Source organism: Macaca fascicularis, chromosome 2, assembly GCF_037993035.2.
Source record: "Macaca fascicularis isolate 582-1 chromosome 2, T2T-MFA8v1.1".
Classification (NCBI taxonomy): domain Eukaryota; kingdom Metazoa; phylum Chordata; class Mammalia; order Primates; family Cercopithecidae; genus Macaca; species Macaca fascicularis.
The window spans coordinates 98344996-98372153 of NC_088376.1; the positions used below are offsets into that span (position 1 = coordinate 98344996).

Genomic DNA, 27158 nt, shown 5'->3' on the forward strand with positions numbered 1-27158 from the left:
CTGGGCAGATTCCTACTGATATCAGCACACAATCCTGAGGAAATGCAATTCAGGGTCAGGTTAGGAAAAACTTTTGTGGCCCTTGCTAGACTTGACATTCCCCAATGCTTGTTTTCTCTAATTCTGTGTGACAGGAAGCAGTGGGACAACAAGGTGTGAATGATCTAAAGGAGGGTTGATGGATGTGAATCCTTTCCCAGGCCCTCTACACTGGAGTAACTGACATGATTTAGCTACAAACTTGGTCAAGACCATAAAAATCCTCAGTGTACTCATGACCTTAGCACCACCAAGGTGAAAGGATGTGGCATAAATCCAATAACTTGTGGATAATCTCTTATTTGCTTTGTATCTCTAGTACCTAGGTTGGAAGGCCCAATAAATGTTTGTTGGATGAATGAAGGAATGGGTAGATATATGAATAAATTATTAAAGAAAGGGAATGAGTCCTGAACATCCACATAACCTCCAAACCACAACCTTCTCATATCGTCCAATGTTTGTTCTGACTATATGTTTAGGTTTTAGCTTATGTTCCCCTGTCTTGCACTGTCTCCCTGGATCTCTGTTCTGAGCTTGGCTGGGACAAACTTTCGCAAGTCTCCATCAAGAGTCACTGCCGGATCAAACACACAATGAGGAAAGAAAACTACAGGCCAATAGTCCTCATGAATATAGATGCAAACTCCTCAACAAAATACTAGCAGACCAAATCTAGCAACACATCAAAAAGTTAATTCATCACACTTAAGTAGGTTCTATTTATGGGATGCAAGGTTAGTTTAACATACGCAAATCAATAAATGTGATTCACCACATAAACAGAATTAAAAACAAAAACCATATGATCATCTCAGTAGTTGTGGAAAAAGTTTTGTATAAAATCCAAAATTCTTTCATGATAAAAACCCTCAACAAACCAGGCATCGAAGGAACATACCTCAAAATAATAAGAGCCATCTATGACAAACCCACAGCCAACACCATACGGAACAGGCAAAAGCTGAAAGCATTCCTCTTAAGAACAGGAACAAGACAAGGATGCCCACTCTCACTCCTCCTATTCAACATAGTACTGGAATTCCTAGCCAGAGCAATCAAGCAAGAGAAAGAAATAAAATCATCCGAATAGGAAAAGAAGAAGTTGAATTATCTCTCTTCACTGATGATATAATTCTATACCTAGAAAACCCTAAAGACTCCATCTAAAGGCTTGTAAAACTAATAAATGACTTCAGTAAAGTTTCAGGATACAACATCAATGTACAGAAAATTAGCAGCATTTTTCAGGAATGCTTTGGGGGATTTAAAAAAAACACAAATCAGTAGCATTTCTATACACAAATAATGTTCAAGCTGAGAGCCAAATCAAGAACACATTTCCATTTTCAAAAACTATAAAAAGAAAAAAGACCTAGGAATACATTTAACCAAGGAGGTGAAAGATTTCTACAAGGAGAACTACAAAGCTGAAGGAAATCATACACAATACAAACAAATGGAAAAATATTCCATACTCATAAGCTGGAAGAATCAATATTGTTAAAATGGCCATACTGTCCAAAGCAATCTACAGATTCAATACTATTCCTATCAAACTACCAATGTCATTATTTGCAGAACAAGAAAATACTATTCTAAAATTCACGTGGAACCAAAAAAGAGCCCAAATACCCAAAGCAATCCTAAGCAAAAAGAACAAAGCGGGAAGTATCACATTACCCAAATTCAGATGATAGTATAAGACCACAGTAACCAAAATAGCATGGTACTGGTATGAAAACAAACCCACAAACCAATGGAACAGAATAGAGAACCCAGAAATAAAGCTGCACACCTACAGCCATCTGATCTTTGACAATGTCAACAAAAATAAGCAATGCTGAAAGGTCTCCCTATTCAATAAATAATGCTGAGATAACTAGCTGGGCATATGCAGAAGATTAAAACTGAACCCCTTCCTTATATGTTATACAAAAATTAACTCAAGATGGATTAAAGATTTAAATGTAAGATTTTGAACTATAAGAATCTCAGAAGAAAACCTAGGAAATAGCATTTTGGACATAGGCCTTGGGAAAGAATTTATGACTAAGTTCTCAGGAGCTATTATAACAAAAACAAAAATTGACAAGTGTGACCTAGTTAAACTAAAGAGCTCCTGCACAGCAAAGGAAACTCTCAACAGAGTAAACAGACAAACTACACAACGGGAGAAAATATTCGCAACCATGCATCCAATAAAGGTCTAATATCCAGAATCTATAAGGAACTTAAACAACTGAACAAGCAAAAAACAACCCCATTAAAAAGTGGGCAAAAGACATGAACAGACACTTCTCAAAAGAAGACATATAGGTGGCCAACAAACATGCAAAAATGTTCCACATTATTAATTACTGGAGAAATGCAAATCAAAACCACAATGAGATACCATCCCACAACAGTCAGGATGTCTATTATTCAAAAGTCAAAACATAAAAGATGCTGGCAAAACTTCAGAGAAAAGGGAATGGTTATACACTATTGATGGAAATGTAAATCAGTTCAGCCACTGTGGCAAACAGTTTGAAGATGTCTCAAAGAACTGAAAACAGAACTACCATTCAACACAGGAATCTCATTACTGGGTGTATATCCAGAAGAACATAAATCATTCTACCAAAATGACACATACACTCATATGTTCATCACAGCACTATTCACAATTGCAAAGATATGGAATCCACCTACATGCCCGTGAATGGTGGATTGAATAAAGAAAATATGGTACATATACACCACGGAATATTATGCAGCCATGAAAAAGAACCAAATCATGTCCTTTGAAGCAACATGGATGCAGCTGGAGGCCCTTATCCTGTGTAAATTAACCCAGGAACAAAAAGTCAAATACTGCATATTATCATTTGTAAGCAGGAGCTAAACATTGAGTACATATGGACATAAAGATGGGAAAAATAGACTCTAGGACTACTAGAGGGGATGAGAGGGAGGGCTAAAAAACTATTGGCCGGGTGCGGTGGCTCATGTCTGTAATCCCAGCACTTTGGGAGGCTGAGGTGGGCAGATCACTTGAGTTCAGGAGTTTGAGACCAGCCTGGCCAACATGGTGAAACCCGGTCTCTACCAAAAATACAAAAAATCAGCTGGGAGTAGTGGCATGTTCCTGTAATCTCAGCTACTCGGGAGACTGAGGCAGGAAAATCAGCTTGAACCTGTGAGGCGGAGGTTGCAGTGAGCTGAGACTGCGCAACTGTACTCCAGCTTGGGTGACAGAGCAAGACTCTGTCTCAAAAAAACCAAAAAGCCAAAAAACAAAAACCCAAAAAAACTAACTCTTGGGTACTATACTCACTAGCTGGAATCAATTATACCTCAAACCTGAGCATCACACAATATAACTATGTAACAAACCTGCAGATGTGCCACCTGAATCTAAAATAAAAGTTGAAATTATTCAAAATAAAACTACTTCTTTGGGAAGAAAGGAGTCACTGCCAAGACCCATAAGCACTGTCCATGGTCTTACCCTGCATCTACTGGTTACCTGTAATCACCATCCACGTGAGTTTCCAACCACTCCCTGTACTGGGCCCCACAGGTGCACAGCCAGCCCTAGTTATCTGAGGGCAGTACCCTCTCTGTCTTATATTCTTGAACAGGTTATTTGCACCTTAGAACCATCAACTCCAGCAGAATTAGGGTTTCTCAACTTCTATCTCACCCTTTCTTACTCCTGGGCCACTGTGGTTCCCTCAGATTTCAGTAGAGACATGATTGAGAGTGAAAATAGGACCAAACATTTCTATAGATCAAATGGGATTTTTGAGAAACCTGATTTTCAAGTAAGAGATGTTCATTGTATAGAACTTGGAAAGTACATAAAAGCATAAAGCATTAGGAAAAAGTAATCATAATTTCACCATCTTGAGTCAATCACTGTGAACATTCTTGTACATGTCTTTCTAGTCTTTTCTGTAATTTTTACATAATTAAGATCATAGAATATGTACAATTTAAACCTTGCTCTTTAAATTTATTTTGTACAAATCATTTCTCATATTGTTAAAAATTCTCCAAAAATGTAATTTTTAACATTTGCATAAAATTCCTCAACCTCATATTGATTGCAATTTATAGGTATGATCCACAGGCTGACTTTCCCTTATTCCTCCGGCTCTGTCCTATTTTCTTTGTTCCCTGTAGAATTGCAGAATTCAGCATTTCTTTGTGTCCCGTAAGAAGAATTAGTTCACTCCAAAGCATTGAGGGTAATACAGACTTGTACTGAAGATCCCACAGGGAAGATGTGAGAAAGATTTTACCTGGTATATCCTATGCAAACAAATTTAGTAAATACATCTCTTAACCACTTCTGATTTATATTAAATCAGAAGCCTCTACGTGGCTAGAGGCGTTTTCCCCCCATTTCTTCTTTCCTTCTTCCTAGATACCACCTCCACCCCTTCATATTTTTTAACTGCTCTTATAAGGAAGGGCTCCTAGTTTCACACACTTACCTTTGTCTTGAGACCGACGAAAACAGAAAAGGTCTGACCACCTAGACCCACCTACCTTTCTAAAAAGGCAATAGAGGCCAGGTGCGGTGGCTCACGCCTGTAATCCCAGCACTTTGGGAAGCCGAGGAGGGTGGATCACGAGGTCAGGATATCGAGACCATTCTGGCTAACGTGGCAAAACCCCGTCGCTACTAAAAATACAAAAAAAGTCAGGCGTGGTGGTGGGCGCCTGTAGTTCCAGCTACTCGGGAGGCTGAGGCAGGAAAATGGCGTGAACCTGGGAGGCAGAGCTTGCAGTGAGCCGAGATGGCGCCACTGCACTCCAGCCTGGGCGACAGAGCGAGACTCCGTCTCAAAAAAAAAAAAAAAAAAAAAGTGGGCAATAGAGTGACAGTCATCTGATATATGAATAGGCCTTCGAAACCCACCCTCATTCCAATTGATCTCACTTATCATCATCAAAATGTTTCTTCCAGGACATAAAATGCTTTCCTAAGAGTAAATGGCTTTCTCAATTTTATTACATTGATGTGTAATAAAATCTCCTTGATTTGTTTTTCATGGAATCAATTCTTTTTAATTTAGGTCTGAATAGAAAATTTTTGTTTTAAAAAAGAAATAGAAAACTGTTCATGAAATTTGGAACCTGTATAAATGAATTCCATAGATACCCCAAAAACAGTTGTACCCATCAACTCTAACCAAAGGAATTTGATTAGAAGAGGGGGAAGAGAGATTACTTACATAAAACAACTCCAGTCCATAGACACTTGGAGAAAGAAGAAGTTGTACCTCACTGGCTGGTAGTCTAAAGAAATTCAGGTTACATTAGCAAATACAATCACATTTCAAAATATTGTAATGTGATTTTTATTTTAAGAGTGCATTATACAAATTGCTTTCATGTACATATTTTGCAAAGCTTACAACTCTACAAGGTAGGCAGGATCTCTATTTTTCAGGAAGCGAAGATTGTGAAGGGAAGAAAATAGGCATCAAATAGCATGGCCAAGGCCATATAGCCAGAAAACAGCAGAGCCAGTATTCAAACCCAAGTATTTAAAAAATAATAATAATAACTTTAAGTTTAGTGGTACGTGTGCAGGTTTGTTTTATAGGTAAACTCATGTCACGGCAGTTTGTGGTACAGATTATTTTATCACCCAGGCATTAAACCTAGTACCCATTAATTATTTTTTCTGATCCTTTCCCTCTTCCTACCTTTCATCCTCCAATAGGACCCAGCGTATGTCATTCCCCATGTGTTCTCATCATTTATCTCCCAATTATAAGTGAGAACATACAATATTTGTTTTTCTGTTCCTGAGTTTGTTTGTGAAGGATAATGGCCTCCAGCTCCATCCATGTTCTTGCAAATGACATGATCTTGTTCTTTTTTTATGGCTGCATAATATTCCATGGTGTATATGTATCACATTTTCTTTATCCAGTCTACCATTAATGGGCATTTAGGTTGATTCCATGTCTTTGCTATTGTCAATAGTGCTGCAATAAATGCATGTGCCTTTATAATAGAATGATTTCTATTCCTTTGGTTATATACCCAGTAATGGAATTGCTGGGTTGAATGGTGTTTCTGTTTTTAGGTCTTTGAGGAGTCACCACATTATCTTCCTCAATGGTTGAAATAATTTACATCCCCACCAATAGTGTATAAGCATTCTTTTTTCTTTGCAACCTTGCCAGCATCTGTTATTATTTGACTTTTTAATAATAGCCTTTCTGACTGTTGTGAGTTGGTATATTATTATGGTTTTGATTTGTATTTTTCTAACGATCAGTGATGTTGAACTTTTTTCATGTGATTGTTGGCCACATGTATGTCTTCTTTTGAGAAGTATCTGTTCATGTTCTTTGCCCACTTTTTAATGGTGTTGTTTGGTTTTTCTCTTGTAAATTTGTTTAAGTTCCTTATAGATGCTAGATATTAGACCTTTGTCAGATGCGTAGTTTGCAAAAGTTTTCGCCCATTCTGTTCACTCTATTGATAGTTTCCTTTGCTGTGCAGAAGCTCTTCAGTTTAATTAGATCCCATTTGTCAATTTTTGCTTTCGCTGCAATTGCTTTTGGTGTCTTTGTTATGAAATCTTTGCGAGTTCCCATGTCCGGAATGGTGTTGCCTAGGTTGTCTTCCAGAATTTTTATGGTTTTTGTTTTTACATTTAAGTCTTTAATCTATCCTGAGTTAATTTTTTGTGTATGGTGTAAGGAAGGGGTCCAGTTTCAATCTTCTGCATATGGCTAGCCAGTTATCCCAGCACCATTTCTTGAATAGAAAATCCTTTCTTCATTGCTTGTTTTTGTTAGATCTGTCGAAGATCAGATAGTTGTAAGTGTGTGACCTTATTTCTGTGTTCTCTATTCTGTTCCATTGGTCTATGTGTCTGCTTTTATACAAGTTCCATGATGTTTTGCTTACTGTAGCCCTGTAGTATAGTTTCATGTCAGGTAGCATGATGCCTCCAGTTTTGTTCTTTTTGCTTAAGATTGTCTTGGCTAGTCGCAAACCCAAGTCTTCAGACTGCTTTATTCTGTTCTTTCTACCATGCAGGTTCCCATGGCAAATCCATTAAATTGCCCAAACACAGTGGTGATCAGGAGGCAAGGAAAACCAAGATGGAACAAGGTAAGCATCAATCCCTCCAACCCTCTGCTGTCCCCCAGATGCCTCATTGTCTTTGGGCAGTGAGTCATCAAGCATTGCTCTCCCACTTCTTAAATCCCTGCTTGGTGCCCTACAATCCCTCTTCAAAATGGATTGCGGAAGCTGGAATTTGTGGATGCCTCCCCTGGGGGCTGGGAGGGTGGGGTGAAGAAGGTTGCTGGTAGCTGTCCTCCTTCATCGTCCCTCTCTGAGATCATCCACCCAGCAGTTGACTTTAGGCACTAAATCCTCCAAAACACAACTCAGAGGGCAGCTTCCATGACTCCACTTCCCTTTGAAGGGCTGATGGCACCCAAGAAAAACTGCTTTCAGGTTGCTAGAGAGAATAGGGATAAAAGCTGTAATGTCTTGACCACTTAGGTGCTGGGCCCCGTGTTGGCACTTTATATGCATTCTCATATTTTATTTTTTCATGCCATTTCTACTAAGTGAGCATGACTATCTTATTTTACGGATGAGGAAGTTAACTTGCCCACTGTCACACAGATGGTAAGAAGCAAAACCCAGACCAGGACCAGAGGTCTTTTCTCTCCATCTGGACACCTTTCAACCACACCATATTGCTTTAGAGGCTCATTTTGCTTACTCTGGATGAAAAGGGCATGGGCGTGTGGGAAATGACGCAATGATAACTGCTCAATAGAATATTCCTGCAGATGAACAAACTCATCTGTTCCCACCTGGTGTGCAGCAGATACACACTGAGGTTGAACTGACTGCTAAAATGTTGTCTGGTTGGTAAATTGCCACCCAGGTGCTTCCTCAGCACCCCAGCCTTCCTGGCCAGTCCCCCAGTACCTCTTTACAATCCAGCAACTAAAGGGCTATCACTTGGGCATTGGGGTTGCAGGGTCCTGCCCAGTGCTATGGTCATTGTTTCCTCTGACTGGTTCTTTGCTGCACCAGTATTACAGGTGTTGGCATCATTCCTACCTGACTGAATAAAAGCTGTGTAATGGGGACTGTTGGAAGTTAAGTAATATCTGACATAAAAAAATCCTGCTTTCAGAGGTAACTTGTGGGTGACAAGGTGTCTCCCCAGAGGGGGGGAAAGTGAGCACCAGTGAAGGTTTGCTCAAGAGGATCTCATGAGTGAGAAAGGATGTGTGCCTGCAAAAGTGACCATAGGGTGAAATTCTTCAAATAAACCCTGTTGTCTTATTGATTCGTATGATAAAAATCAGAATTATGCTTGAATAGTCAGTTTATTATTGAAGAATAGAAGGACACATTTCTGATCAGGCAGGGAATGCGGTGGCCTGTGCCTGAAGCATGCTGGCTTTTGCAATGTAGAATTGCTTTTGCAGAACTTTGCAGACTTGAAACACTTTATTAACCTTAGAGTCTCCTGTCTACTGCAACCTCTCAGCCCTTTTCAGGACATAGGGAGCTCACTAATTTCTGAGGGTATGACTCAGAGCTTCTGGAATTGGGCTCCCTTCTGTCCATTTCTGCCGAGAAATGGTCATAATAACTCTTATTTAATGAACAGCTTAGATCTGCCAGGCACTATGCTAGATGGTTAATATATTTCATCTCTTTTACTACTCATTGCAATTTAGTCATGTAAATTTTATTATATTCACTTTATAGACAAGGAAACTGAAGCTTGGAGACAGTTTTAAAAGTTATCTATGGTAACTGAGCTGGTAAAAAACGAAATTGTCTAACTCAAGTACAGCAGACTTCAAATCCCACATTCCCCCCTCTCTAGTACACCGCTTGGTCTGGGTAGTCAGGGCATCTCGCCGAGCTCTAAGGCCGTGACATGGTCTGGCTGCTGCCTCCCACTGTGACCTCGTCCTGGACTCTACTCTCCCCTTCACTATGCTCCAGCCACACAGACCTTCTTTCTGCTCCTCAAATGCACTCAGTTTGTTTCTGTTACTGTGCTTTCACTCTTGTGACCTGCTGTGCCAGGAATCTAGAACTTGAAATCTAGAATTTCAAGTTTTGAGGGTGTAAAGATATATGAGACAAAGTTCTTGCCTTCAAGAAATCTATAATCTAGTGACGGGAGGCAGATCCACAGATCAATAATTACAGTGTAATGTACTAAATTCGAGAGTAGAGTTTTGTATTAGTCTGTTCTCACACTGCTAATAAAGACATACCTGAGACTAGATAATTTATAAAGGAAAGAGGTTTAATGGATTCAAGTTCCACATGGCTCAGGAGACCTCATAATCATGGTGGAAAGCAAAGGAGAAGCAAAGGCACGTCTCACATGGCAGCAGGCAAGAGTGCGTGTGCAGGGGAACTCCCATTTATAAAACCATCAGACCTCATGGGACTTATTCACTATCACGAGAACAGCACAGGAAAGGCCTGGCCCCATGATTCAATTATCTCCCACCCAGTCTCTCCCATGACACGTGGGAATTATGGGAGCTATAGATTCAAGATGAGATTTGGGTGGGGACACAGTCAAACATATCAAGTTTGCTAAAGACATAACAGAAATATAGAGATAGGAAACTACCCAAAGAACAGCCTGGAAGGCTCTCTGAAGGAGTGATGCTGAGCTGAGTCTTAAAGGGCAAGATGAAGTGTAAGTGAACAAGGCAGAGTGTGAAGGCAGCGGAAGGTCCTCTCACATTCCAGGCAGAGGAGACAATCAGAGGAAAAGTGAAACAATTAGAAACCATGGCATATATGGAAGTGGGTGATTCACAGTTTGGCATTCTGGAACACCCAGTGTTAGGAGATGAAGCTGGAGAGGCAGGCAAGGGTCAAATTGTGGAAGACCCTAGGGCTAGGGAGACCAAATAATTTGCTGTCCAAATCAGGATACTTTGACGTGAGAGAGGATGCTAGTTAGTGGGACCTCAAGACAACAGGGATAAACTGGAACTGTCCTGGAGACGCTGGTATGCACAGTCACTCTCACCTAGAGTCCACGCTAAGGAACTTGGACCTCGGCCTATGCACAATGAGGAGATGCTATAAGGTTGCAATTGAGAGGTGGCAAAATTAGACTTATTTTTTTTAAGGGTCATTTGGGATGAATTGGAGGGATGGGTTTGATAAGCTGGGGACAAGAAGACCACTTACAAGGCCCTTATAACAGCACTAGAGAGAGGTGGAAACGGATTGAGGTGATGGTGGTCATAATAGGATAAAAAAAGAAGGGAATATATCAATACTTAAAGGAATACTAAGGTGGTAAGATTTTGGGGATTTTGTGGTTGATAGGGAGAGGGAAGAAAGAAGAATAATTGGCATGCCCTCCAGGTTTCTTAAGTAGGGAACTGGGTAGATGGCAGTGCCACCTAAAGTAATGGAGAGCAGGCTTTGGAGATGTGTACTGAGTTTGACTTTAGACAGGTTGAGTTTGAGGGGCCTGAGAGATATATGGGGAGAGATGTCCAGTAGACTGTTATGAGTCTGAAATATGGAGAAAAGGCTGGAGACTTACCTGGAGCTCATCAGAATGTAGAAGAATACCAAGAAGTTTAAAAAAAAAGTCTCACAGAAAGTATGTTCGCTGAGAAGAATGGTGGGTTAACACTATTTCTTATTCTGTCTTGGCAATTTTCTTTCAAAAAATAAACTTTATTTCATTAACAGGATATTTAATTAACACTCTAATCACTTGTGAAAATTAATGAGTTTATGATTTTCCCTTGCAAAAACTTGCCTCAGGTTCTCCAAATTTTTAATTATGTTATTATTTTCCACAAACTCTGTTAGTTATGTATGGCATGGTTCAGCATCTACTGTTGGTAAAGGTCAGCATTGTGTTCACTAGGTTGCCACCAGAGCCAGGCAGTGATGACTGGGTTGCGAGAATAAAGCTGGACTGGGCCTTCTGTTCTTTTTGACTCTTTTTTTTTTGAGATGGAGTTTCACTCTTATCGTCCAGGCTGGAGTGCAGTGGTGCGATCTCGGCTCACTGCAACTTCTGCTCCTTGGCTCAAGCAGTTCTCCTGTCTCCTGCCTCAGCCTCCCAAGTAGCTGGGATTATAGGCATGCGCCACCACACCCGGCTAATTTTTGTATTTTTAGTAGAGACAGAGATTTGCCATGTTGGCCAGGCTTGTCTCCAACTCCTGACCTTAGGTGATCCACCTGCCTTGGCCTCCCAAAATGCTGGGATTACAGGTGTGAGCCACCACGCCCAGCCTGATTTCTTTATTTGTTTCTTTTTTAATTTTATTTTTGAGTATGTGATGTGGGCACATGGTTTATAAATTTAATGTATTTAATATAGCAAAAAGTCTCCCTCCCACCCCTAGTCCTCATTCACACAATCTCATCCCTGCCTCAGGTAACCATTGTCATCAATTTCTTTTATAGTCTTCCAGAATTTCCTTAGAATATGTGCAAACATGTAAACATATATTCTATCTCTCCTGCCCCATTTTTACACAAAGGGTTTTAGAGTATACTTACAGTTCTGACCTTATTGTTTTCACCTAATATATCTTGAGTACTTTTCCAGGTTAAAACATAGAGACTAACCATTCTCTGTAAATCACAATTTATTTAGCTAGTCCTCTATTGATGGAAGTTTGGGTTACTTCCGTATACTTAAAAATTATAAACACCACTGCCATAAACCTTGTGCATGTGTTATTTTACATTTGTGCAAATGTGTTCTTTGACATTTGTGTAAATATGTCCATAAGGTATATTTGTAGATATGGAATTGCTGGATTCAACATTTTATCTTGGTAGATAGTGCCAAATTGCCCTTCGTGGTGGTCATACCAACTTCCATTTCTATCATCAATGCGTGAGAGTTACTTTTTCTCTGCAGCCTTGCCTACAGTAGTACCAAACTGATTATATGAAAAATGGTATCTCACGGTAGTTTTAGTTTGCATTTCACTCAGCTTGACTAAATTTGAGCATGTTTTTATTTCCTCCTTTTATGTAACTATTTGTCAATAATTTTTTATAGTTTGAAGGCTTGCGTCCCTCCACATTGCATATATTTGAACTTAGTCACCCATGTGATGGTATTAGGTGGTGGGGCCTTTGGGAGGTGATGAAGTCCTTAGGGTTGAATGGGATCACACCCTTATAAAAGGGACCCCAGAAACATCCCCGCCCTTTCACCATGTGAGGACATAGGGAGAAGGCTCCATCTTTGAACCAAGAAGTGGCCCTTACCAGACACCAGATCTGCTGGTATCTTCGTCTTGGACTTCTGATCCAATTGATAATCTCATCCAGAAACACCCTTATAGAAACACACCAGAAGCAATGTTTAATCTGGGCATCCCACACCCTCCTTAAATTGACACAGAAAATTAACCATCACAAACCATACTGTCTGTCACTGCTGAGGCAGGTAGAATAACACAGTGATTAGAGACTTGGGCTCTGGAGTCATGTGGATGTGGACTTGGTTACATCTCCCCCAGCTGTGTGACTTTGGGTAAGGCATTTAACCTTTCTGGGCCTTAGTTTCTTAGCTGTGAAATGAGGATAATACAACCTCACAGGATTGTTGTGAGCAGTAAATGAGATCATGTAAAAGTAAAGTAAGTAGTTAACAAATGTTAACTATTACCATTATTGGATGACCCAAGGTCACAGGATGGCTCAGAGAAATAAACACCAGGTCCTTGAGAGGGCACAGTTTTGCCTACAGCCCTTTCCCACTCCATTGCTAGGGGCAGTAGAGTAAGCGGTAAAGCAGAGCCTTTAAATCATGGCCACTGCGGTTCCCGGGTGCATTAGCTTTGAAGCTGCTGGTCCCCTCCCGCCCAGTTATGGGGTGGCATCCATCTTGTAGCATCTGAGTAAGGGAGGGGTCCTAGTCGTCACTGGAAAAGGTTAAATACAAGTACATCCTGCCACCCAGTTCAAGATCAGGGTCTCATCTGATGCAGAACTGAGGGAGGCCTGGATTGGGATCAGTGTGTTTCCAAAAGAAAGCAGCTCCTTCTAGATAATCAGGCCACTTTCCCCACCATGACTGCACCGTGGTAGATGGTGTCAGGGAAAACACATTTGTCCCCCTGCCCCTCGCTAGCAATCTAGGACCCTCTATCTGTCTTATTTAGTCAAAGCAGATAGTAGTTTTCCCACAATAAAAGCACAGCCATCCCCGAAGAATTCTGTGAACCCATTTAGGGACAGTTGTAGACGTGTGTATCTAAGCTCATGTCTCGATGTTACTCCCCACAACAGTAACTGTGATTATTTTTGGGTGGTGAGGTTTGGGATGCTTTTCACTCTCTTCACAATGCACGTAAATTATTTTTATACTCAGAGCAAAAAGCCATTTCCATTTTATTTATTTGGTTTTTGAAACAGGGTCTTGCTCTGTCACCCAGGCTGGTGCAGTGGTGTAATTATAGCTCACTGCAGCCTCAAACTCCTGGGCTCAAGCAATCCTCCTGCCTCAGCCTCCTGGGTAGCTGGGACTACGAGTGCACGCCACCATATCTGGCTTTTTTGTTTTATTTATTTTGTCTTGTTTAGATACAGGGTGAGTCTTGCTATGTTGCCTAGGCTGGTCTTGAGCTCCTGGCCTCAAGTGATCATCCTGGCTCAGCCTCCCAAAGTGCTGGGATTACAGGCATAAGCCAGCAGGCCCAGCCTACTTCCATTTAGAAAAGAAAAGCTGCCCATGTATCCCAAGAAATATTGCCCTCTTTAGCCAAATATTCAGCATTTCTGAGTACTCTATCTGCTGCCCCTCAAATTGATGAGCAAAATTTGATTCTCAGAAATATCATCTAACTCCGTCGGCTTCTAAACTAAATATTGGGAAGCATCACTTCATCATTCTTGATGGCTCTTTCTGGGAGTAAGTGGGACCAGCAGATATCAGGTCTGTCCATGGTCTATTTTGTCCGGACCCTGCGTCATCCCTGACTACTCCCCAACACTGAATCTCTCCCCTGCAAGTGCTGGGCCTCCCTGACCTGAACTCAGCTCTCCTCAGTCTAGTTCTTGGCCTGGATTTCAATTCCATTGATTTATCTTTGTTTTTTCCCCCAGTTTTCATGGTGACACATCTCAAAACCAAAGTTGCTTCTTCCGGTTGAATGAAAACATGTGCATGACTTTCTGGGTTTGTATGTAGGACCAAGGATCCCGGATCAGGCAATATTTCACATGATTTTAGTTCTGAGGTTAACTAGGATTCTTAGGATAGCAAACAATGAATGATGCTTCCTAACAACATGTGACCTGGATACAAACTCATTAATTTACTAAAAGTTGCTCTTTCTGATGTGTCTGAAGCCTGTAGTAAAGGAGGGGGTCCTAGCCACCGCTGGAAAAGGTTAAATACAAGTACCCTCTGCCACCCAGGTCAAGGGCAGAGTCTCATCTGATGCAGAACTGAGGGAGGCCTGAACTGGGTTGAGTGTGTGGGGTCCCTTTTATAAGGGCACGATCCCATTCAACCCTAAGGACTTCATCACCTCCCAAAGTCCCCACCACCTAATACCACAGTGCAGTCCCAGGACAGTAGACCAGACTGCAAAGTGCTTTGCAAAGTATGAAAGATACTGAGTTGCCGGAGGCCTGCGAGCAGGAAGCCAGAACTGACGGCAGGCTGTCACTAACTGCTCTCCATAAAAACAGTGAGGAGGACCAGGAGCCATTGCCATACGCCAGGGGATTACTCTCTGGAAAAAACACAAGGTTGGCTGCCCACCAAGACACAAGGTTCCCAAATAGAGCCTGAGTCCTGGAGGGAGAGGAGATCTAGCTAAAAATAGCTATGACGTCCCAAAGTTGATCTTCTTCTCCCCCTCGCCTTTTCATTTTTTTCAGTGAGTTCACCTAAAATAGCCTGGCAATAGATTTTTTGCCCTTTAAGTGGAAAAAGAAAACAGCTAGAGAGGTCAAGAGCTGAAGTTAAGCTTCTAAGAAGCCTGAAGTTTCCGCCCAAAAGACGAGGGGGTGATGGCCCTGTCCCGGGTGAAGGTTGCCTCCCTGAAGAGAAAGGCCAAGGCCTGGGGCTTTTCAGGGAATGGCATGAGCTCCCGTGGCCCAGTGGACACATATGGGGGTGACCAGAGGCTGGACAGGCATCCAGGTCACTGAAGGGCAAATTGGCCTTCAGCTTGAGGGAGGATGCCAGGCTCTGAGGTCCAGCCCCGAGGCTGGCATTTCAGGAAACCTGAGGATAATTTGTGTTTGGGAGGCAGCATCTCAGGCTGTCTTACTCAACCGGTAACCCCGGTGGGTGGGTCAGAGTCAAGATGTCTCATTATCATCCACAGAAAGAGCTCCAACATGACGAAGTAGGGTTTACCTAGAGATAAAGCCAGGTGAGGGAGATAGCCCCCACCCCAGGGGCAGCCAACTACTTAGAAATACCTAGAGAATTCCCTTCCGGGAGGGTTTTCCATTTTTCCACCCTTGCCTCTCAAGGAGAATGAATGTCCCCTTCCTCTTTGCCTCCCCGCCTCTGGCCTGCGGTCCTCACCTCCTTGGGGTAGCCTGACTCAGACTCTTCCTGGAGTTGAGACAGAGCCACTACCTTAGGGACTCCTTTGAAAGACAAATCCCAAGTCGGGGCTCAAAGCAGAAGGAAAAAGAGACAATGCTGTTCCTTTAAAACCAAAGCAATCACAACAGCAACTTGAGGCTGTAAAATTATAATCCCTTAAATACCAGCAATGCTTTGTATTATGTAAAGTGTTGCCATCTACACTATTTGATTTCTTTAACAACTGCAAAAGGGGTGAGGTAGAGGATTCATTCATTCATTGAGCAAATGTTGCCACCTCTATTTTACAGCTAAATAAACTGAGGCTCAAGAAGCTGACTGACTTGTGGCTCAAAGCTACACAACCAGTAAAGCTACACAGTCAACCAATTTTAGACAGAAAGGTCAAATCCAGGTTCCTGTCTCCCAGTCCACCGCCTCTTCACTACCTTGCAAAATATTTTAGTGGGGGAGGCACACACTCCGGAGGGGGTGTCCCCAGGTGAAATTCACTACAGACAGTGAGGAGAAACATGACAGATGTTTGAAGGTCCGGGTGTGTCCCACGGCCAGCATTCAAATGCTGGCACTTAACAGTGTGTGAACTTAGGCAGGAACTTCACCCCTCTGATGGGATCACCACACATGGTGGTCAGGATTAAGTCAGAGAGTATATGTTAAGTCTGTAATACAATGACTGGCATAGAATAAACTCTCAATTTCAGCAGTTTTATTACCATTATTTTCATAATGTTCATGGTACAGAGCCTAGTATCAATTTGGCAGACTCAGAAGCCTAGTTTTGCCAAAATGCTGAGAATGAATTAGTCTCCAAGATCGATATTTCAAGCTGGAAAGATGTGCACTTTCCAAGGCGCTGTGTTCCCTACAGAGAGAAATCTGTGTTCTGCCCAATGCAGGCTTCTCTCCCTTAGTCAGGTGGATTGAAAGGGTCTTGTAAGCTTGGTAGCTGAGCAGGTGCTTGTCAGAACCCAAAGGTTAATGACATTGGGCTAAGTCTGACTCTACCATCTTCACCATACGGGTAACGGCCACCTTTTGCCCACCCACTGAGGCACTCATTCATTCAACAAGTGTCTTTTGAGCTCCTGCTGTGTGCTAGGTACTGCGCTGGCACACGACAGATGGTGGGAAATAGAACAGCTCCTGTCCTCATGGACATTCTAGGACCAAACACTGCAGGTCCTTCTCCCTGTCCCCCATTGATGGCACTGGGAGTGGGCAGGTCTGACATTTGCTTCCTCTGCTCCTCTTACCCTCTTTTGTCTACTCTGAGCAGCCCTCCTTTTGATGACACAGATGTTTCTTGGGATATGTTAATGTCATATGTCCCTGAGGATGAAATGCAGACCCCAGCATATCATCTTTCTTCCTGGCTGCTGGCAGTACTACCTCGCTCCGGGCCAGACACAGGAAGACAACCCCTACAGCCCAGTGTTGTGGGAGCACACGTCCTGCACCTGCTCCCCAACTCTCTTCACCTGCCCACACTGCCCTGCTCTGGCCCCTCCTCAGTGCTCAGCCTGTGCTTTTTCTGGCCTTGGCTGTCCTGCAGCTCTCTCCTGGCTCCCCGTACTTGCAGCCCACACTCTCTCAGTGCCCAGGGTTCTCTCCCCAGACGGGCCTTTAGGACCCCTCTTTGTCTTCCTCTGCACCCTCCCAGCTGGCTTTCCCTCCCAGTGAGAGTTCTTCTTTCTCTCCAGGCTGCCCTCTGCCCCTCACCTGTTCTCTCCACCTGCTGCAGGCCCTCCAAACTTCTGGTCTTTTGGACCCCTGCCCTCTCACTCTTGGGGGCATCACTTTCTTTCTGGGTCCAGGATCTTTCTTAATTTTCATACACATATTTTCCCTTTTGTGCAAGAGCTTCCTTTTCAATATTTTTTAAAAAATTAAAAAGTATATGTGTAGGGGGGCATCCATTTAATGAGAAATGTTAAGCCATTAATGGTATAGGGGGAAGGCAGATATTTCAAGATTTGAGAAAATGGGACAAGGACAGAAGCTTGGAGAGCAGAGAACTCATACACCCAATTAGGTTCTGGTCAAATCTGCCAGACCTGGGCTGTCTCTTTGGGGTGGATTTTCCTGCCACTCCTGAGATCATCTATCATGAGCTGGTTTTAGGGTGACCACTCGGAGGACCCTCTTATTTGCCTTATTTCAGGTTCTTGAGACACACCTCACATTGCACCCAGGTACCAACATGTATATCTTCTCTGCCTGTGTGGATAGTTTCTCCTTAAGCCTGACTTTAATCTCCAAGTGAGCTTGTAATTAAACTGGAGCTCATTTTCCTATAGAAACACACAAATACATGGTAACTAAATTCCAGCCAAGTACATACACTGGATACCATATCACTCATAAAGTAGTTGCCAAGAATCCGAATGGTTGTGTAAGGCCCTTGGGTCCCATGAGTACTGCCTGTGCGTTCTGACCGCCATCCCAGGCTTGCTGGCAGGACACAGAGAACTGAGGCTCAGAGGTGGCATTAGAGAGGAGTTTGTCCAAGTGTCTGATCTGTGTGTGAGCCACGTTCCTCAAGATCATGGAAAAGGCTTGTTTAAAACATAGGTATCTGGACCTCACACACAACTTGATCAGTTAGAACCTGGGGAAAGGGGAGCCCTGGAAATCTGTTTTATAACAAGGTCCTCAGGTAATTTTTATGTTTGTTGAGGATGGGAGAATGTCTTTCAAAACTGATAAATATGTAAATCAACCATTATGCAGCATTTGAACGAAAGAAAGCCCCAAAAGTTAGTTAAGGTGACACCAGCTCCAGTAAGAAATAAACAGGCCGGGCACAGTGGCTCAAGCCTATAATTCCAGCACTTTAGGAGGCTGAGGCAGGCAGATCACGAGGTCAGGAGATCGAGACGATCCTGGCCAGCATGGTGAAACCCTGTGTCTACTAAAATACAAAAAATTAGCCAGGCGTGGTGGCATGTGCCTGTAGCCCCAGCTATTCAGGAGGATGAGGCAGGGGAATCGCTTGAACCCGGGAGGTGGAGGTTGCAGTGAGCCGATATCGCGCAACTACACTCCAGCCTGGAGACAGAGAGAGACCCTGTCAAAGAAAAAATAATAATAAAATAAGTAAATAAATAAATAAACAAACAGATAAATTCAGAGGCTTAACACAATAAAATTTTACTTCTCTCTCACATAACAATTCAATATTGGGTGGGGTGGGTGGGAACTGTTCTGCACAGTCATCTATGACCCAGGCTGCTAGGGGTGCTGCCATCTTCAACATGTGGCCCCAAGGTTGCTTTGGGCAAGCTGATGTGGACCGAGTGCACATGGGAGGTTTTTATGAGCAGGCCTGGGGGTGACCCTTACCACTTCACTCATTGTAATTTTCTATTAGCGAGAACTCAGTCTTATGATCACACCTAACTGAAAGGGATGTTGGGAAATGTTCATTAGCAGTATGCACAAGTAAAAGTCATAACAGTCTGGTTAACAGCAACTTGGAGTTTTCCCATAGATTCTTAGTTCAAAGTTGGGGAGAAATCTGAGGAGGCTTCTTGGAGGAGACGACCCTGGCATGAAACAGTCTGGCACACTGGTTCAGAACAGCAGCTCTCTAGTTAGATAGAGCTGGGTTTTGCTAGCTGTGTGACTGTGAATAAATTACTTAACTTCTTGGAACCTTGTTTTTCTCATCTGTAAAATGGGTATAAATAAGATTTTATAGGCTGTTGTGAGAATTAATAGATACAATGAGGTAAAATGGAGTTACATAGATAATCTGGCTCATAGTAGGTTCTCAATAAATGTTAGATAAATGTGAACTCAAGTTGGACAAAGAAGAGGGAAAAGTGAGTTCTAGGCCAAGAGAATAGCAAGGAGGGGAGGAGTGGCCCTGAGATGTTAAGGATGAGGAAGCCAAAGGGCCAGACCATGGGAGTGGGCTAGGGGAAGGGCTCTGGTGTTGAGCTGATGCCCACATCTATGTCCTGCTTCTGCAAAACTTCTATCAGACCCATGACCACATTTCCCCAGACTTGGAGGAAGGATGGGATGGGGCACCTGGGAGACTCCTGGCCTCTGCAATAACCCTTATGTAGCCCAGGAGGCAGAGAAACAGCAGTCCCACCAGGCTTCCCAGGCCTGAGGAACAAAGAGGGCTGGGACAGCGAGCATCTCAGTAGGAACTGAGACGAACGGTGGCTTGAAGGGCAGGGAGGCCTCCCTGCAAATTTTTCTGTGGTGGAGAAGACAGAGAGGCCTTTGCTGTCTTTCCTGGAGCTGAGGTTTGGACAGCCAGGAGAAGCTCCAAAAGAAACTGAGAGTGGGCCGGGCGCGGTGGCTCACGCCTGTAATCCCGGCACTTTGGGAGGCCAAGGCAGGCGGATCACGAGGTCAGGAGATCGAGACCATCCTGGCTAACACGGTGAAATCCCGTCTCTACTAAAAATACAAAAAAATTAGCCAGGCGTGGTGGCGGGCGCCTGTAGTCCCAGCTGCTCGGGAGGCTGAGGCATGAAAATGGAGTGAACCCGGAAGGCGGAGCTTGCAGTAAGCCGAGATCCCGCCACTGCACTCCAGCCTGGACGACAGAGTGAAACTCCGTCTCAAAAAAAAAAAAAAAAAAAAAAAGAGAAAAGAAACTGAGAGTGAATTACTGTACCCATCAGAATCAAGTCTCCAAGTAAGATTTAACTTAATTTAGAAGAAAGGTAATCTTATTTTCCCAGTATTATGGACTGAGCTTAGTACTGTGTACATATGTATAGAAAAATACTAGGTACTTGTATTAATCATGCCTTTTACTTTCTGCACTCTGATGCTTTGGCATCTGGGGCCTTGCTGACTCTGGAGGGACTGCCCCTCCCTGGATGAGTCAACTTCTAGAGACAACCAACGACTTGTCCATGAGTATGTCTTGGAAATGCCAACCAATCAATCCAGAGCCCAAGCTCCAGCCACCTCCATGATAAGGCTCTGGGTCACTATTCACCTGCCCTAATCACCCCAGGGCCAGGACCAGACAACAGAGACGGCCCCTATGCACCAGAGCCACTGGAATTATTTAAACCAGTCAATCTGAAGCCTGCTTACCCCGCCTGACCTGTTCCTTCCCACAAAACCATAATAAGAGCTCTTGCCCACAGTTTACCCCTCCTTCTGCTTCCTAGTGTTTCCCCGTGGCCCCCTCCATGCATGGTATGGCATGACCCCTCCTTTTGGGAACTGTAATAAACTATCTCTTAATGGCAATTGTCAACTGGTCTGTTTGCCTTACTGTACCTCAAGTGTAGTGGCACAATCTCGGTTCACTACAACCTCTGCCGCCTGGGCTCCAGTGATTCTCCTGCCTCAGCCTCCCAAACAGCTGGGATTACAGATGTACACCACCATACCTGGCTAATTTTTATATTTTTATTACAGACAGGGTTTCACCACGTTGGCCAGGCTGGTCTCAAACTCCTGACCTCTGGTGATCCCCCTGCCTTGGCCTCCCAAAGCGCTGGGATTACAGGCATAAGCCTCCGTGCCATGCCCGGCCAATACACTATATCTTAAAATAATGCCATTTATTGTTTACCCTGTGCCAGGCAAGAGAACAGCTGACTTAGACACATAGTCTCATTGCATCCTCACAATCACCCTATCAGGAAGGTTCTATTGTTAACCCTGTTCTAAAGATGAAGAAACATACTCCTAGAGAAGTTGGGTCACCTGCAAGTGGCATAAGGCAGGTTGTGAACCCAGGTCTGCCTGATTCCAAAAACCACATGCTCTTCACCACTGTATTCTATTACCATGCATGGAGCGCCTGCTGGGTGCCAAAATATAGCATAAGACAGAAGCAGCCAAGGCCATTCCTAGGGACTCCAGACCCCAGGGGAAATGCCTTCCTTCCCCCCAGCCCCTGGAGAGATGTCCTTGGCTGCCTCCTTCTCACTGTGCTCTTGAACTTGGCTACTCTTGGGCAGTACCCAAAAGACCCGGGGAACACACTTCCCCTATTCCATGTCTCTCAGGACAAATGAGGAATTACAAATAAACCATATTAATTCATCTGTGGAACTCTGAGCCTCTGGCACAGTACCCGGCAATATTTTACATGGTATATAGAACCTAACAGGCTATATTCAAAAAATATCAGAGGATAGACAGGTGGATACGGTCACCATGCCAGGCAGGGAATGTTCCCAGGGAGAAGAACTATAGCTGCAGGGAATGGGGCTTACCCTGACTGCCCTGTGAGATCGTTAATTTAGAGCACATCAGTGTGACAGTACATTTCTTTTGAAATGCAACTCAAAATCCACTTCCTCCAGGAGGAATGCCAAGTGGCGTCCCGGAACAGGACAAGTTGTACTTCACAGGAGATGGGAAGCTAGAGGGTGGAAACGCCATCATTAATCCACCAAGCGGCAGGGGGTGGGGGCGCTTGCTTCCAATAGGCATGGCTGGAAAAATCAGCAGCTCCGGGTTGTGCTCCTGCCTGTGTCCCTGCCATGACTGTGAAGGGCTAAGAACACAGCAGAAAAGGTTCCAGTTCATTTACAAGCCTGGGCTATTCTTAGTTCATCGATCCCTGGGGGCGGTGTGTGTGTGTGTGTGTGTGTGTGTGTGTGTGTGTGTGTGTGCGCGCGGGTGGGGGCGGGGGCTAGCAGAGCTCACGGTTTGAGGCGAAAGCTGGGCAAAGCTTTAGAATTCTTTTCTTAGAACAGGTACTCTGTTCACTACGCACCATCCAGCCTCTGGAGACCTAACCGCTTTTCTTGGAGCAGGAAGAAGGAGCAGTGTCAGGGGAGGGAGGAGACTGAAATGAGAAAGGGAACGAGGCAAGAGGCGGTGATGCCCTTGTGCCAATGACCAAATTGGGTCAGAAAGAACAACCTTTTGAATGCAAGTCAGGAAATGTGAATCGCTGCCTCAGCAGGGCCAGGTGCATGCCTAGTGGGTGCGGGCCCAGCCTGGCCAGGGAACCGTAAGCGACTGTGCCTCCTGCCGCTCTAGAGAACCAGACTGATGACAATCTAGAAGTGCACTGGTCTTTCTTCCTTGCCCTGTGCCCTGTGGCCAGTTCAGTTCCTATTATCAACCCCTCCTAAAAGCTGTCAGGGAAAAGGAAGGAGAAGTTCAAATTTAAAGATGGAGCTAAATGATGAAAAAGGTGAAAACCATTGCCTTAAAAGAGATCACCTGTGGATTTTGTGAGTTATTAATTCGATGATCCCTACCCTGTCGATTCTGATTGGCTATATATTAATATAAAACCGGCTCTTTTTTGGTATTACCTTTACAGTCCCTGCAAGTAAGAAAAATCATTACCCGGCTTTTCTCCTTCTAAGTGTAGGCTGCTTGATTTAAGACATTTTGCAAAATTGTCTTTGTTCCAAGGATTTTTAAGCAAAAAAGGTGAGTCATAGTAGTAACTCAATAGATGTTGAGCTGATTTGTGTTACTAAGAAGTTGTGGGTAAATTGCAGTTTTGAATTTTTGGAAACGGAATCATATTGTAAATGTCCTGGACAGTTCAGTAGTTACCGGACTGCTCTGGCTAGTCCTACGCAGAAACCTCCTCTTACTTGAGTCGCTCAGCAGCATTCGATGCAGTCCTACCCGTGGCTTTCTTCTTGAAACAGGTGTGATTCCTTGACCCTCACAGTCATCTGGCTTGCCTCCCAGATTGCTGACTGTTCCTTCTCAGGCTCCTCTGCTGTCCTCCCTGCCTCTACCAGACCTCAGTGTACTGGAAGGACCTGCGTTCTACCTTTGTTCCTCCTGGCTTCGTTTCCTCCTTCCTAGAGAAATCTGGAGGATGCCCATCCTGGCACTCTGATGACTCTCACATTTCTGCCTTTCTTTCTTTCTCTTTCTTTCTCTCTCTCTCTTTTCTTTCTTTCTTTCTTTCTTTCTTTCTTTCTTTCTTTCTTTCTTTCTTTCTTTCTTTCTTTCTTTCTTTCTTTCTTTCTTTCTTTCTTTCTCTCTCTCGCCCTCCCTCCCTCCCTGCCTCTCTTTCTTTCTTTCTTTGCTTGCTTTCTTTGCTTGCTTTTTGTTTTTTTGATAGAGTCTTGCTCTGTCACTCAGGCTGGAGTGCAGTGTCATGATCTCGGCTCACTGTAGCCTTTGCCTCCCGGGTTCAAGCAATTCTAGTGCCTCAGCCTCCTGAGTAGCTGGGATTACAGGTGCCAGCCACTACTCCTGGCTAATTGTTTTGTATTTTTAGTAGAGATGGAGTTTCACTATGTTGGCCAGGCTTGTCTTAAACTCCTGACCTCAGGTGATCTGCCTACGTCAGCCTCCCAAAGTGCTGGGATTACAGGCTTGAGCCACCACACCTGGCCGACGCCCAAATTTCTCTCTCTAGCTGGATCTCTCACTGAGTTCTAGATGTGCAAACACCACTGCCTGCTGGACATCATCGCCTGCCTGTCTGTTAGGCAGATCAAACTTAGCAAGGACAAAATTGATAGATTGCTTTTTATTCCTGAAAATATACCTCTCCCCTAGTGTTCCCCATTTCAGTATATGTGGCGTCATCAACCCAGCTGCTAGAGCCAAAAAACCAGCAATCATTCTTGATTCCTCTCTTTTGTTCATCCCCCACACTCAATTCATTTGTAATCCTGCTGGTTCCAATGCAGTGTCTAATCAGGATCTGGTCACTTCTCAGCACCTCTGCTGTTCTGATTTTGCACTACTGCCATCCCTCACTGGACTATTTCACCAGCCTCCTTCCCAGGTCCTTGCTTCCGCCCTTGCCTTCCAGTCCATCTTCCATAGAACAGAGCAATCCTTTTAAAAATATAAGTCAGACTCTATCACTCCTCTGCTTAATACCCACACTGAGAATAACATCCAGATTCCTCATCGAGGCCTTCACCCGTCTAAATCAAAGGTTAACAAACTATGGCCCTTTGTTTCTCTCTCCCACCGGTTTTTGTAAATAAAGTTTTATTGGAGCATACACACCCCCATCACCCCCATCTATAGATGAATTATCTATGGCTGCATCTAAAGATGAATTATCTATGGCTAATTTGGTACCACAAGGGCAGAGTTGAGTAGCTATGACACAGTCGGTGTGACAAAGCCTAAAATACGCACTATCTGGCCCTTTACAGAGAGTGTTTGCCATCCTCTGTCCTACATGGTCTGGCTCCCGCCTCTTCAGTCATGGCTCCCTTCATTCCCCGCCTGGCTTGTAAGGTTCTAATCACACCACTGCATTTTCCTTCTCACCCGTGCTAAGCTTGTTCTAGCTGGAGCATCTTTGCACTTGGAGTTTCTGCTCGCTTTGTCCTCCCCACGGATCTCCACACAGCTGCCTTCTCATTACTTAGGTCTGAGCTCAGACGTTACCTCCACAATTACTATTCTAGCTAACCATCCCACGCCAGTTATTCTCTACCAGAGTATCCCACTTTATCTTCTTCGCAGTGCCTATCGCCAAGGGAAAAAATGTCCATGTCTATGTCAGCAACTATCCCTATGTCTTCATACCTCAATATGTGTAACTGCAAGTATGAAAGTCTGAGTTAATTATCTGTCTTCCCCACTAAAAGATGAGGTGCTTGAGAGCAGAGATTGCTTTACGCACCTCTAAGTACCCAAGATCTTCTACTGTGCCCGGCACGTAGTAGAAACTCAGTGCATATTTGTTGACTAACTGATTGAATCTTTGTAAAGCAAATTATTCTAGATGGTATGACCAATCAGATCTTACTTTGTTATGCAAAGTCAGATATTCATGTATCAAATTATCTTGATGTGGTTTGTACCTACATATTTCACTGCTGGCCAAATATTAATTTCAAAAGGTCTGTGTTGTTATTTTTATTGTTTTAGAATTAACATCTACCATTTATTGAGTGCTCAGCACTGACTAGATACTTTACATATACAATCCTGTTTTAGTTCTTATGACAACCCTGTGAGGGAGGCGTTACTATCACCATTTATAGGTGAGGAAACTAGGGCATGAAGCTGCTAAGTAACTTGCCCTGGGTCACACAGCTAGAAACTGACAGAGCCAGAATTTGAACCCACGGCTGTGTGACTCGGAATCCCATGTTGTTACTGTTACTCCAGGCTGTGGGTGTGTCCTTCTTCAGTGCTTCCTCCATAATCAACAAATCTTTAATGCACTGGTGAATTCACTTATACCATCCTGTCAGGCTCTAGGGAACATTCAGACATCCCTGTATCACACACCAAAGGCCCAGGGTGTTCCTGTTTCCTTCGGATTCCTACTTCACCAGAGAGTTGACAGAGTAGAGCCATCTCTCCACTCTCGTATTCTGCCATTAGTCACCAATGACTAATTTGGGGAGTGTGAAGATGATTTGCTCTTAAGAGTTTATTGCAAAAGGCAAACAGCCTTGGGAAGGGTAGCGCTTTATCAGAGATGAGTTGGCAGCTGTCTGAGCCTGGAGTCCTGGGGAGGAGGACCCAGACAGACAGAGAAGAGAGGAAGAGCTGAAGGCAACATTCATTCATCTTGTCCATTTAGTGACAGAGAAAGATGTTCTCTCTATAATTAGGCAAATAACAGTGGACTATAGCATGGTGTGTACAGTATGATCCATTTTCCATATACACAGGAAGAAGATCGGAAGATTCCATACCTATTAACAATGTTAAGTCTGAGCAGTAGAGTTATGAGTGATTTTTTTCTTCCATTTTTGCTTTTGTTCTTTTTTTCCACTGGAAAAGACATCTCTCTCAGTAGTGCTCTCTTTTCCTCCCCAGGCCACCTCTGTGGTCATTCTAGCACCGGACTGTGCTGGTGGCTGCCAAAGGATCTCCTCCCTCAAAGCCCTCTTGTCTCCAAGATGTCCTGCATGCAGCTGCCAGGTTAAAACATAGCTCAGACCATAGAACCGCTCAAGACAGCCCCTTCCCAAGCAGTCACGCTTAAGGGTCACAAGTCTAGGCACACTTCTCAGGTGGGAGAGGTCAGGAATTGTGAAGAGCAGGTGTGTGAGTGCCAGCTGGTTTCCATGGTCACTGAGTCGTAGCTGGGACAGAGCGAGCTGGCTCTTAGGACTCAGGGAATCTGTAGCCTGGGTTATCCTTACCAGATGGCAGCTTTATGAATTGCTCCTTTTGGCCTGCAGTCAACTGAGCCAAGCAGATAACCTCAAGGCCGCAGAAGTGAGTTATGGGTCTAGGTGAGAGCAGCCCTCTGAGTAAGTAATGACAGTGAGCTTCCCCAGATGGTTCCCAAATGCCTTGAACCCTTTCAGCACCTCGGTTTCCACAGAAGCAAAGCAGCAACAGCAGAGGTGAGGCAGAGGCCGCAGAGAGGAAAGATCACCCCCCAATCCCACCACCATATGTGTAGAAACAAGCCTCTGGGGAGTTGGATGGCACTCTGGGAAAACACCAGGGGCATTTATCTTAATTACCCATTTTTCCTGCATTAGCCTAGAAAACTTTCACTGGAAAAAGACAGTCTGCTTAACATGCAGGCTACTTATCAAATCAGGCTGCAGCAGTAAACATTAGTCTCTCCCATCCGGGTTCATTTTCAGGGGTGCAGACAGAGAGGAAT

General features: G+C 43.8%; 1 long non-coding RNA gene across 4 annotated transcripts in view; it reads left to right on the plus strand.

Moving 5' to 3' along the window:
* The window catches only part of LOC135969688 (uncharacterized), a 93512-nt gene that overhangs the window by 29901 nt on the left and 36453 nt on the right, over window positions 1-27158 (plus strand). For all 4 annotated transcript variants that reach the window (XR_012430969.1, XR_010585066.2, XR_010585065.2 and 1 more), the window contains one exon: window positions 7096-7170. This is a non-coding gene — a long non-coding RNA (uncharacterized lncRNA). The remainder of the gene's footprint in view (window positions 1-7095; window positions 7171-27158) is intronic.